Below are 12,122 nucleotides of genomic sequence, written 5' to 3'. Positions count from 1 at the left end.
CCTTTGGCTGTTGGGCGCATGCGCGCGCAAGCGCAGGCACGCTCTGAGGGGAGGGGGAGCCTCCTTTGGCGGGAGGCAGGCTGCTCGAGGAGAGAGAGGGAGGGAGAGGCGGAGCATGGGATGGGGCAGTGGCCGCTTTGGTGTACCCAGAAGGAAAAGGATGCAGAATCCTAGACCTGGGAGCTCCAATCTAAAACCCCAACATTTTTTAATATAGGAAACTGAGGCATTGGCACAGAAGGAACTTGGTGATAATAGTAGTTGCCAGTTTTATGGCTGTTTCAAGTTTACATCTCCTCCCTGGGCCTCAGCACCCTCCTCTGTGAAATAAGAATGTTGGCACAAATAGCCTCTGAGGGCCTTTTCAGCTTTATGTCCCACTACTTCAGGTATCTGCAGAGGCCTGCTCCTTTCCCTGGCATCTGCTGCTCTCACTCACCAGGATGCAGTTATTGTCCTAGATGCCCTCACTGGTTTCTACCCAGCATCCTACTTGACTCCATTATGATGAACTAATGAAGCCTAGATTGCTGAGCTGCAGAATCTTATTGCTGGAAGGTATCAGAGATCATTCATCTATTCAGACCCCCTTATTTTACAGATGGAGAAAGTGAGGTCTGCTGAGACAGACATGCCCAGGGCACTCCATTTCCAAACTCATGCGCTGTTAACAAAGACATTCCCTCCTTGGCTGTCTCACTGAATCCTGACAAGATTCAGCTCAATATCTTAACTATACAAAATCTTTCTGAACCTGTGGCCCCCATCTGCTATGAGACAATTTGTGCAGGGTGCTGTATCTGGGAATCAAGATCAAGTTTAAATCCAGCCTCTGATACCTACTAGCTGTGCAACCCTGGCAAGTCCAGGGTCTCTCCAAGTCAGTTTCCTCATCTGCAAAATGGGGATAATCATAGCACTCCCAGGGTTGTTGTAGGGATTAAATGGTAAAGCAATTTGCAAATCTCAAAAACCTATGTAAACATTAACTATTATTATTCATTCCTTCCTTCACTAAACTGCCTTGTATTTACTCTATATAATTACACAGTCTTCCCTAAAAGATTGGAAGCTCTTCTTTGTAGCCCAGGTGCCTGCACACAGAAGGAGCTTCTGGTCGGCTATGTAACCCCTCCCATGTCTAAGTTTTTAGTTTTCAAACAAATGAGTAGAGCCAATGATTTTCTCTGCATTTTTTACATACTTGGTGTTAGGGATGATTCATTATGGTAATGGTCTTTCTATTGTTGACCCCTCTTTCTAACCTTGGCTTATTTAATCAATGTATGAAAAATATTTTGCTGTTTAAATCATTTAATTCTTAGTAACAAAGACTAACACATAAAATATAGTCATGCTCTTTTGTAGAAATGTATTAAAACCAACAGCATTTACTTTCACATTATAACGGCTACTGCACAGGAAAATGCCATTGTATTTTGAAATGGAAAATAAACCAAAAACAACTTTAAAAAATAAAATGAATGAGTGGGATATCATGGTCACTAAAGGCAAAACAAGGGCAGTCAAATACAGTCAATCAGTGATCAAGGTTACTGATTTTTTTTTGAGCCAGTCTTCTCCTCAGGGAAATGAAGCCTTAGGGAACAATCGTTTCAAAGTACTTCATCCTTTTTCTAGGATCATTTCCCAAAGTTCTGATTCCAAAATATGGCCTCCAAGGGTTTTGATTATAGCCTCAAGTACAAAGAGTTCCTAGGAGTCTTCGCAAATAATGAGCATCTGGACAGCAGTCCCAGTCTTGATCCAAGATGTTACTGAGTTTATTCCTTCTAGTAAGGAGCGATCTAGACCCAATAGTTACTGGGCTTACCAAAACTTTTCCCAGGCACATTTCTTTCCAGATGTCTGCACCTGAATTTGGGACCTCGATTTTAGTCTTAAAAGAATGAGTGGGATCCCATTGTCCCACTGTATGATCACAATACTGACAATCATGGGTCTCTGGTGATGGTTTCTCATGGAAATTTTAACTTCCGGGAAAGGAAGCCTTTGAAAACCATAGTTTCTAAGTTACCAGATACTTTCTCTGAGTCTTCTTGATAAACTTCTCTTTGATCTCTCATTTCTAAAAGCTTTTTTCCCCACTCTGGGGACAAAGGGTCCTGGGAGTTTGCTCTTCTCAGAGCCACTGATTTCTTGAACCAAGTGGACCCAGAAGTTGAGCCCAGCCATTATATTCAACATCCTATGTTTACTCCAAAACCAGATCATTTCCAGTAGGGAGCCACCTGGATGAAATGGTTTTTCCCTGCAATGTTCTTCCAAACTTGACTTTCCTTACATGGATATGAGGACTTCTGTGTTCGCCATTGGTCTGAGAGAAGCCTAAAACCCCGAGTCAGATATCCAGTCAGAGATTTGGGTTGATTGGCTTTTTCTGAGCCATAGTTTTTTGTCTTCCAGGAAATGAAGACTGGAAACAATAGTTTCTAAACTACCTGATTCTTTCTTTGGAATTATTCCCTGCCTCCATCCTAATTTTTATTGTACCAGAGTTCTAGAGGACTTCACTCCACATGCTAGTAGTCCCCCAAACAATTGGTACTGAAGGAGATGGTTGGTTTAATCTGGGATTAGAGTCTTTAGCAAGGTATGACTGGCAAGATAACAAGAGTATAAATGATTAGCATGCAGAGTTAAATTGGTTCTTGAACTGGCTCACCAACAGTTTCTTGAATTAAAATTCATTTGAGTCTTTTGTCTTTTTTTGGAGGGATTTATTATCTCCCAAGTTCCCCACAATTTGTCCATCCACACAGTACATTCACATCTGGTGGTTCTTACCAAAGTGAGGGCCTGTGTCAGTATTCTCAGTCTCTTGGCTTCAATGGGACTCAGTCTATTTCCAAATAGGTTCCTGTGTTCCAAGGAATGGCCATTTGGCCTTCCCACTCCCTCCTTAGTGCTTCTTTCACCACCCCCAGAACCAATGCTAAAACTCTTAATTATGGCTTCTCTGGCTTCCTTCAGGCTTCAGTAAAATTCTACCTTGGCTCCAGGAAGGCTTCTCCAGCTCCTCTTCATTCTAATGCTTTCCCTTTGTTGATTATTAACTGTTCTCTATAGGGGGTCTCCCCAAAAGAAAGTAAACTTGAGGGCAAGTGCTTTCTTTAGCTTCTCTCTCTCTCTCTCTCTCACTCTCACTCTCTCTCTCTCTCTCTCTCTCTCTCTCTCTCTCTCTCTCTCTCTCTCTCTCTCTCTCTCTCTCCCTGTCTCTGTCTCTCTGTCTCTGTCTGTCTGTCTGTCTGTATCTCTCTGTCTCTCTCTCGTGTTTAGCATAATGCCTGGCACATAGTAGATGTGAAGGTGCTTTGATAAGCACTTATTCTATCACTTCTTGGCCTTTTGGCTAAGATCAAGTGTAGGATAAATACTTATTCTTAGTCTTTCCCACTAAAGCAAAAGTCAAGGTTACTCATGGAAGGATTAGCCCAAAGCACTGGATTCCTTGATCTCTGCAGGCACTTCCACCAATTGCAGACCTCTTGGAAGTAGATTGTTTGATTTAGCAGATGCTGAAGCTACATGAAGGAGAGGGAGAAGAGCCAGTCTGTCAAAGTAGGATATCCAAGGTGTACCCACAGGAAGAGCCATTTGGCAAGAGATCAAGCCAAAATCATGGGTTTTCCAGCAAGGCAGTTAGGACCACATACTCTGCTATTCCAGTTGCCAAGGAGAATCCTAAATCATGGAAAGTCTGTTGAAATAAAAAAAAAGTTCATATGTGTGTGTGTGTATGTATAGATATAACTAGCTAGCTATATTTTTTCCTGTCTATTTCCCCAAAGTCCTCTTAATTCCTCATAATTCAAGATGACAGGATTTTGAGGAGCTTCCCCCATGGACTGATGACCCTCCTTATCAAACCATGGCTTAGTCCCATCACAACTCTTACAAAGTTGTGTTTGTTCCACCAAGGATAGCATCAGAACTCAAGGTTCCAACACACTCTGCTATCTCCTCAATACAGAAGCACTCAGGGGACTCCTTAATGATTCACACACATCTATGTATTTATATATTTATTTATTCACTTTGTATGTCAATAATATTCTTGCTCTCTCTGTTGACAGGATCTTTGTGTTCATATGTATTCACTGGCTCCCATTCTCTCTAGTCCAAGGGCCACAATGAATGAGGTAATAATCAGCTATTTGTTCTTTATGGCCTTTCCTGACTTCCTTTCTTTAACAGTTGCTTATGACCCAACTGACCACTTAAAACCTAGCCTTTGAAGCTCCTTGACCTCTTAAAATGTCACACAGTACCTTTAATCGGCAAACACTTCTTATCTCTCATAGGTTTGAAATGTGTTAGTCTACTGCTCTATGTCCCAGAAAATGGATGGAAAAGAGCAGCTCGCCCTCAGTCATTATAACCACTCATTTTTTTGCCCCCATGCACATTCAGTAGCTCCCTATCTTGAACAAATGTAAAATACTCTGTTGTTTCAAGCCCTTCATAACCTAGCCCCCTCCTTCTTTCCCAGGCTTCTTGCACCTTCCTGTCCAATGTGTAACTCAACTTCAATCTAGTCATGCTGACCTTCTGGCTGTTCCACAAACAAGATATTCCATCTCTTGGTTACAGGCACTTTCTTTGGCTGTATTTCATGCCTGGAATGCTCTCCTTCCTCATCTTCTTCAATGGGCTTAAAATCTCACCTTCTCTAGGAAGCCTTCTCCAACACCTCTTTACTCTAGTGCTTTCCCTTTGCTGATTATTTCCCACTTATCCTCTGTAGATCCTGTTCACACACAGTTATTTGTAGGTGGTCCCCTCCCTTAGAATGTGAGTTCAAAAAGAAAAAAAAGAATGTAAGCCCCTTAAGGGCATGGACAATCTTTTCCATTTCATTGTTTCCCGGTGCATGCCTGGCACACAGCTTAAGAAATGCTTACTGAGGGCAGCTGGGTGGCTCATTGGATTGAGATCCAGTTCTAGAGATGGGAGGTCCTAGGTTCAAACTTGGCCTCAGACACTTCCCAGTTGTGTGACCCTGGGTAAATCACTTAACCCCCATTGCCTAGCCCTTACCACTCTTCTGCCTTAGAACCAATACACAGTGTTGATTCCAAGATGGAAGGTGAGGGTTTAAAAAAAAAAGAAATGCTTACTTACTGACAGAAAATTTGCTAAGCACTTATAGTAAAGATCTCACTTGTTTATCCTGGGCCTGACCTAAATGTCCAGGAGTGAAGTGACAAAATAACACTTACCCCTGGGATATCTGTTAAATTGTCCTGGGTTTAGGGGTTTGTTTCTTTTTTTTAACCCCTTATCACACATAGGAAGGGGCTGAGGCCAGACTACCTAAACAACTCCATATCAGAAAAAGAAATTGAACAAACCATCAAAGAACTCCCTAAGAAAAAATCCCCAGGTCCAGATGGATTCACAAATAAAATTCTATCAAACATTCAAAGAACAACTAACCCCAATATTATACAAACTATTTGACAGAATAAGCAAAGAAGGAGTTCTATCAAATTCTTTTTATGACACAAATATGGTACTGATTCCAAAGCCAGGCCGGTCAAAAACAGAGAAAAAAACTACAGACCAATCTCCTTAATGAATATAGATGCAAAAATCTTAAATAGGATACTAGCAAAAAGACTCCAGCAAGTCATCACAAGGATTATTCACTATGACCAGGTAGGATTCATACCAGGAATGCAAGGATGGTTCAATATTAGGAAAACCATCCACATAATTAACTATATCAACAACCAAACTGACAAAAATCAAAATATTATCTCAATAGATGCAGAAAAAGCCTTTGACAAAATACTGAAAACATTAGAAAGTACAGGAATAGAAGGGCCTTTCCTAAAAATAATAAACAGTATATATCTAAAACCATCAAATAACATCATCTGCAATGGGGATAAACTAGATACATTCCCAATAAGATCAGGAGTGAAACAAGGATGCCCATTATCACCCCTACTATTTGACATTGTACTAGAAACACTAGCAGTAGCAATTAGAGAAGAAAAAGAAATTGAAGGTATTAAAATAGGCAATGATGGTCTACTTAAAGAACCCCAGAGAATCAACCAAAAAGCTAGTCAAAATAATCAACAACTTTAGCAAAGTTGCAGGATACAAAATAAGCCTGCATAAATCATCAGAATTTCTATATATCTCCACCCCATTTCAGCAGCAAGAATTAGAAAGAGAAATTCCATTTAAAATCACCCTAGACAATATAAAATACTTGGGAATCTATCTGCAGAGACAAACACAGAAACTATATGAACACAACTACAAAACACTCTCCACACAATTAAAACTAGATCTAAACAATTGGAAGAATATTGATTGCTCATGGGTGGGATGAGCTAACATAATAAAAACGACAATCCTACCCAAATTAATTCACTTATTTAGTTCCATACCCATTGAACTACCAAAAAACTTTTTTACTGAATTAGAAAAAAACATAACAAAGTTAATTTGGAAGAACAAAAGATCTAAGATATCCAGGGAAATCATGAAAAACTTGCAAAGGAAGGAGGACTTGCAGTCTCAGATCTCAAACTATACTATAAAGCAGTGGTCATCAAAACAAAGTGGTACTGGCTAAGAGACAGAAAGGATGATCAGTAGAATAGACTTGGGGTAAGTGACTCAGCAAGACAGTCTATGACAAGTCCAAGGATCCCAGCTTTTGGGACCCAAACCCACTATTTGATAAAAACTGCTGGGAAAATTGGAAGACAGTATGGGAGAGATTAGGTTTGGATCAACACCTCACACCCTACACCAAGATAAATTCAGAATGGGTGAATGACTTGAACATAAAGAAGAAAATAATAAGCAAATTAGGTGAACAAAGAATAGTATACATGTCAGATCTTTGGGAAAAGAAAGACTTTAAAACCAAGCAAGAGCTAGGAAAAAAATCACAAAATGTAAAATCAATAATTTTGATTACATCAAATTAAAAAGTTTTTATAATAGTATACATGTCAGACCTTTGGGAGGGCAAAGACTTTAAAACCAAGCAAGACATAGAAAGAATCACAAAATGTAAAATAAATAATTTTGACTACATCAAATTAAAAAGCTTTTGTACAAACAAAACCAATGTAACTAAAACCAGAAGGGAAACAATAAATTGGGAAAAAAGCTTCATAAAAACCTCTGACAAAGGTTTAATTACTCAAATTTATAAAGAGCTAAATCAATTGTACAAAAAATCAAGCCATTCTCCAATTGATAAATGGGCAAGGGACATGGATAGACAGTTCTCAGATAAAGAAATCAAAACTATTAATAAGCACATGAAAAATTCTTCTAAATCTCTTATAATCAGAGAGATGCAAATCAAAACAACTCTGAGGTATTACCTCACACTTAGCAGATTGACTAACATGACAGCAAAGGAAAGTAATGAATGCTGGAGGGGATGCGGGAAAGTAGGGACATTAATTCATTGCTGGTGGAGTTGTGAACTGATCCAACCATTTTGGAGGGCAATTTGGAACTATGCCCAAAGGGTGACAAAAGAATATCTACCATTTGATCCAGCCATAGCACTGCTGGGTCTGTACCCCAAAGAGATAATGGACAAAAAGACTTGTACAAAAATATTCATAGCTGCGCTCTTTGTTTTGGCCAAAAATTGGAAAATGAGGGGATGCCCATCAATTGGGGAATGGCTGAGCAAATTGTGGTATATGTTGGTGATGGAATACTATTGTGCTAAAAGAAATAATAAAGTGGAGGAATTCCATGGAGAGTGGAACAACCTCCAGGAAGTGATGCAGAGCGAGAGGAGCAGAACCAGGAGAACATTGTACACAGAGACTAATACACTGTGGTATAATCGAATGTAATGGACTTCTCCATTAGTGGCAGTGTAATGTCCCTGAACAATCTGCAGGGATCTAGGAGAAAAAACACTATTCATAAGCAGAGGATAAACTGTGGGAGTAGAAACACTGAGCGCGGTTGAGGGGACATGACAGAGGAGAGACTCTAAATGAACACTCTAATGCAAATACTAACAACATGGCAATGGGTTTGAATCAAGACATATGTGATACCCAGTGGAATCATGCGTCGGCTACTGGGGGTGGGGGGGAGGAAAAGAAAATGATCTTTGTCTTTAATGAATAATGCTTGGAAACAATCAAATAAAATATTATAAAATTTAAAAAAATTAAATTAAATTAAAAAAAAAAAGAAAAAAAGTTTTTGTTCAAACAAATCCAATGCAACCAAAATTAGAAGGGAAGCAACAAATTGGGAAACAATCTTCATAACAAAAACCTCTGACAAAGGTATAATTACTCAAATTTATAAAGAGCTAAATCAATTGTACAAAAAAATCAAGCTATTCACCAATTGATAAATGGGCAAGGGACATGAATAGGCAATTTTCAGTTAAAGAAATCAAAACTATTAATAAGCACATGAAAAATTGTTCTAAATCACTTATAATCAGAGATGTAAATCAAAGCAACTCTGAGGTATCACTTCATACCTAACAGATTGGCCAACATGACAGCAAGGAAAGTAATGAATGCTGGAGGGGATGTGGCAAAGTAGGGACATTAATTCATTGCTGGTGGAGTGGTGAATTGATCCAACCATTCTGGAGGGCAATTTGGAACTATGCCCAAAGGGTGACAAAAGAATATCTACCATTTGATCCAGCCATAGCACTGCTGGGTCTGTACCCCAAAGAGATAACAAGGAAAAAGACTTGTACAAGAATATTCATAGCTGTGCTTTTTGCAGTGGCAAAAATTTGGAAAATTGGGGGATGCCCTCCAATTGGGGAATGGCTGAACAAATTGTGGTATCTGTTGGTGATGGAATACTATTGTGCTCAAAGAAATAATAAAGTGGAGGAATTCCATGGAGACTTGAACAACCTCCAGGAAGTGATGCAGAGTGAGAGGAGCAGAACTAGGGGAACATTGTACAAAGAGACGGATATACTGTGGTATAATTGAATGTAATGAACTTCTCCATTAGTGGCAATGCAGTGATCCTGAACAACTTGGAGAGATCTATGAGAAAGAAAGCTATCCACATTCAGAGGAAAAACTGTGGGAGTAGAAACACAGAAGAAAATCAACTGTTTGAATACTTGGGTCAAGGGGGTTATGGCTGGGAATGTAGACTCTAAATGAACATCCTAATGCAAATACCAACATGGAAATAAGTTCTGATCAAGAACACATGTAATACCCAATGAAATTGAGTGTCGGGTATAGGAAGGCTGGTGGGGAGGGAAGGGAGAGAAATAATGTGATTCTTGTAACTAAGGAATAATGTTCTAAATTGACTAAATAAATTAATTTTTAAAAATGAGCTGTAGTATGAAATGGCAAACCACTCCAGTATCTTTGTGTGAAGATGGGATTAAAACTCTCCCCTGCCCATTTTTAGATTTAATCACCAGAAGTATATATACTCCACTAACCTTAAGTATGGGGAGGTCTGTGACCCAAGTGTGCTATAGTGAGTGACAAATCAGAACTGACTGACTGCCCCCTGGGCAATCCTAAGCAAAGCTTTAGCTGTAATTGGTCCAGGTAAAATGGAAGGAAGGCACAGGAAGGAACAGGAAGTGAGTAAGGAATGGTCTTTAAAAGTGGAAAGAACTTCCTGTGAGGAGGTCTTTTGCCTTCAATTTGATCTTGAAGGAGCTCTGGCTTGGGACCTTGGACTGCTCTTGGAATTTTTCCTTAGAACTACCACATGGGTGAGTGAAAAAGACCAACTCCTTTCGTGGCTTTTTTCTGAGAGGTACTAGTCTCTGGAGGGGCCTCTCATCTTGGAGGAGGCCTCGTGGCTTAAACTCTTGTTTGATTGACCTCTAGGCCCTCTGGCTAGGCTTCTGGAGTCCTGCTGGAGTAATGCCAGGGCCTAAGCAAATAGTCTAGCTCCTTAAGCAAGATTTCTTACTCTGCCCTCTTTTCTCATTTCTCTACTTTCACTCTTTCCATGTATTTTTAAAATAAATTGTTAAAAAGTCATTCTGAATTAAGTAATAACTTATGATGACCCATACTCTTATAAATGTACTCCAACCCTTTAATTTTTACCCCTCACATTCGTCAAGAAAACCCCAAATGGGGTCACCAACAGTTGGATATGACTAAACAACAAGAAGTTTCTATGGAATGATTAGAACCTCAAACAATGAGGAATGGGATACTTTCTTATCAAATCTATAAATATTTCTTAAATACCTATGTGGTTTGGAGAACTGTGTCTGTTTAGTTGGGATAGAAAATATTCCTGCTATGTACAAAGCAATATACTAAGTTGGCAAGGAGGATACAAACAAAGCAAGTGATTAAAAGTTACTGAACTCAAGAAGTTAACAATCTTCTGGAGAGTGGAGTGGAGTTTCCAGTAGGTTAAGTACAGAATATACTTGATAATAAGGAGGAAAATCTGACACCTATGGGATAATCAGGAAAGGCTCTGCTTCAAAGATGGCACTTGAACATTATAATCATAAGTAAATCCTGAAATCCTCCAGGTCAGTGGGCCCCCTTGCTGAACTCCAAACCACTGGAACTGAAATTACTTATATAAGATTTGTGAATATGCACAGGAAAACACAACTTATCAAAAAAAGAGAGAAAATCTTCCCTGGGGAAAGTTCTTTGCTCAGTCTGCTCTTCCAGAAGCCTAGTTATGAGGGAACGTAATTTTGTTTTAGTTTTTCCACCACTTTATGGCTTATTTATCAGTTATTTTCCCTACAATCCAGTTCTTTAAGCAAGAAACATAAAGGGGGTGTAGTGCATCTTCAGGCCCTTCCATTCCTCAGTCTTCCCCTCCAAGTCCCTCCTCCTCTCCTGAGGTGTCAGTCCCCTCCCCAAATCATCCTACAGTGTCCCAAACCTCAGTCTCCTTTCTTTCTAACTTTCTCTTGACTCCATTTTTACTTACCTTGGCCAGGGCAAACATAATTACAATATACAACACAGGGTGTGGGATCACCCAGATTCTCCTAAGTCTAATTCTACAATATCTCTCAAATCTGTCCCCCTATCTTTATTCACACAATTACCACCCTAGAAAAGGCCCTCTTAGCTATTAGCTAATTCGATAATCTCTTAACTCGTCCAAGTTTCATTCTACTCCAAGCCATCCTACAACATGGATTGATTTCCCCAGGTCAAGTCTGATGATGACATTCCTCTGTTAAATTCCTATCACTTTTAGATATAAAAATTTAAATAAATGTGCTGGGTCTGGAGTCAGGAAGACTCATCTTTCTCAGTTCAGATACAGCCTGAGACCCAGACTAGTTCAGATCCTGGGCAGGTCACATCACCCGGTTGGCCTTGGTGTCCTCATCTGTAAAATGAGCCGGAGAAGGAAATGGCCAACCATTCCAATAACTTTGCCAAGAATACCCCAAATGATGCCACCAAGTTACTTCATGTCTGAACTAAACAACCATAAACAATTATGTATAAAAATCAAATATAAGCCTTCAGAAAAAAATCTAAATTCCTTTTTAACATGTAAAGCCCCTCACTCCATTCCTCCTTTCTGTACTCTTGCAGTGGCTCTTCCAACTGCCTGAACTACCTCCCTCTTTCACCTCCAATTTTTAAAAATCCTGTTTTCCTTCAAGCATGAGAGTCATATTTTACAAGCTTTTCTTGTCCCCTCTTCCCTCCCAGCTAGTCAAATTCTCTTGAATTCATTTTTCTGTTTCCTGTGAACAGACACATTTCCAGTTGGATTGTAAAACTCCTCGAGGGTAGGAACTTTTGGTCTGCTATGGGTACTTGATTAGTGATAAGTACCTGTTCAATGACTGCCTCCTCAAGGGAGCTGGCTCTTTTCCTGAATGGAGTCCCCTCTTCCCTGGCTGAAGCCCAGAATCTCATTCTAGAAACTCTTCCCAAGATCTCCAGGTCTGGATAGATAGCAACTCTGGGGCTTAGTTTGGTCTTGGTCAGAAGCCCTGGTTTGCCCTTGAGCTCTTCTCCAGGCCCTCCCATCCCAACCCACCCAGGCCTTGCTTCAGGCCTCCTTTCTCTCACTTCTAAGTCCTCATTCTCTGAGGCTATGAGGGAGGACCAGAAGCCATCAGATACACAGTT

The sequence above is a fragment of the Monodelphis domestica genome, chromosome X (genome assembly GCF_027887165.1).
Source record: "Monodelphis domestica isolate mMonDom1 chromosome X, mMonDom1.pri, whole genome shotgun sequence".
Classification (NCBI taxonomy): domain Eukaryota; kingdom Metazoa; phylum Chordata; class Mammalia; order Didelphimorphia; family Didelphidae; genus Monodelphis; species Monodelphis domestica.
The sequence above is the reverse complement of the archived record's forward strand: the minus strand, read 5'-3'. Positions refer to the sequence as shown.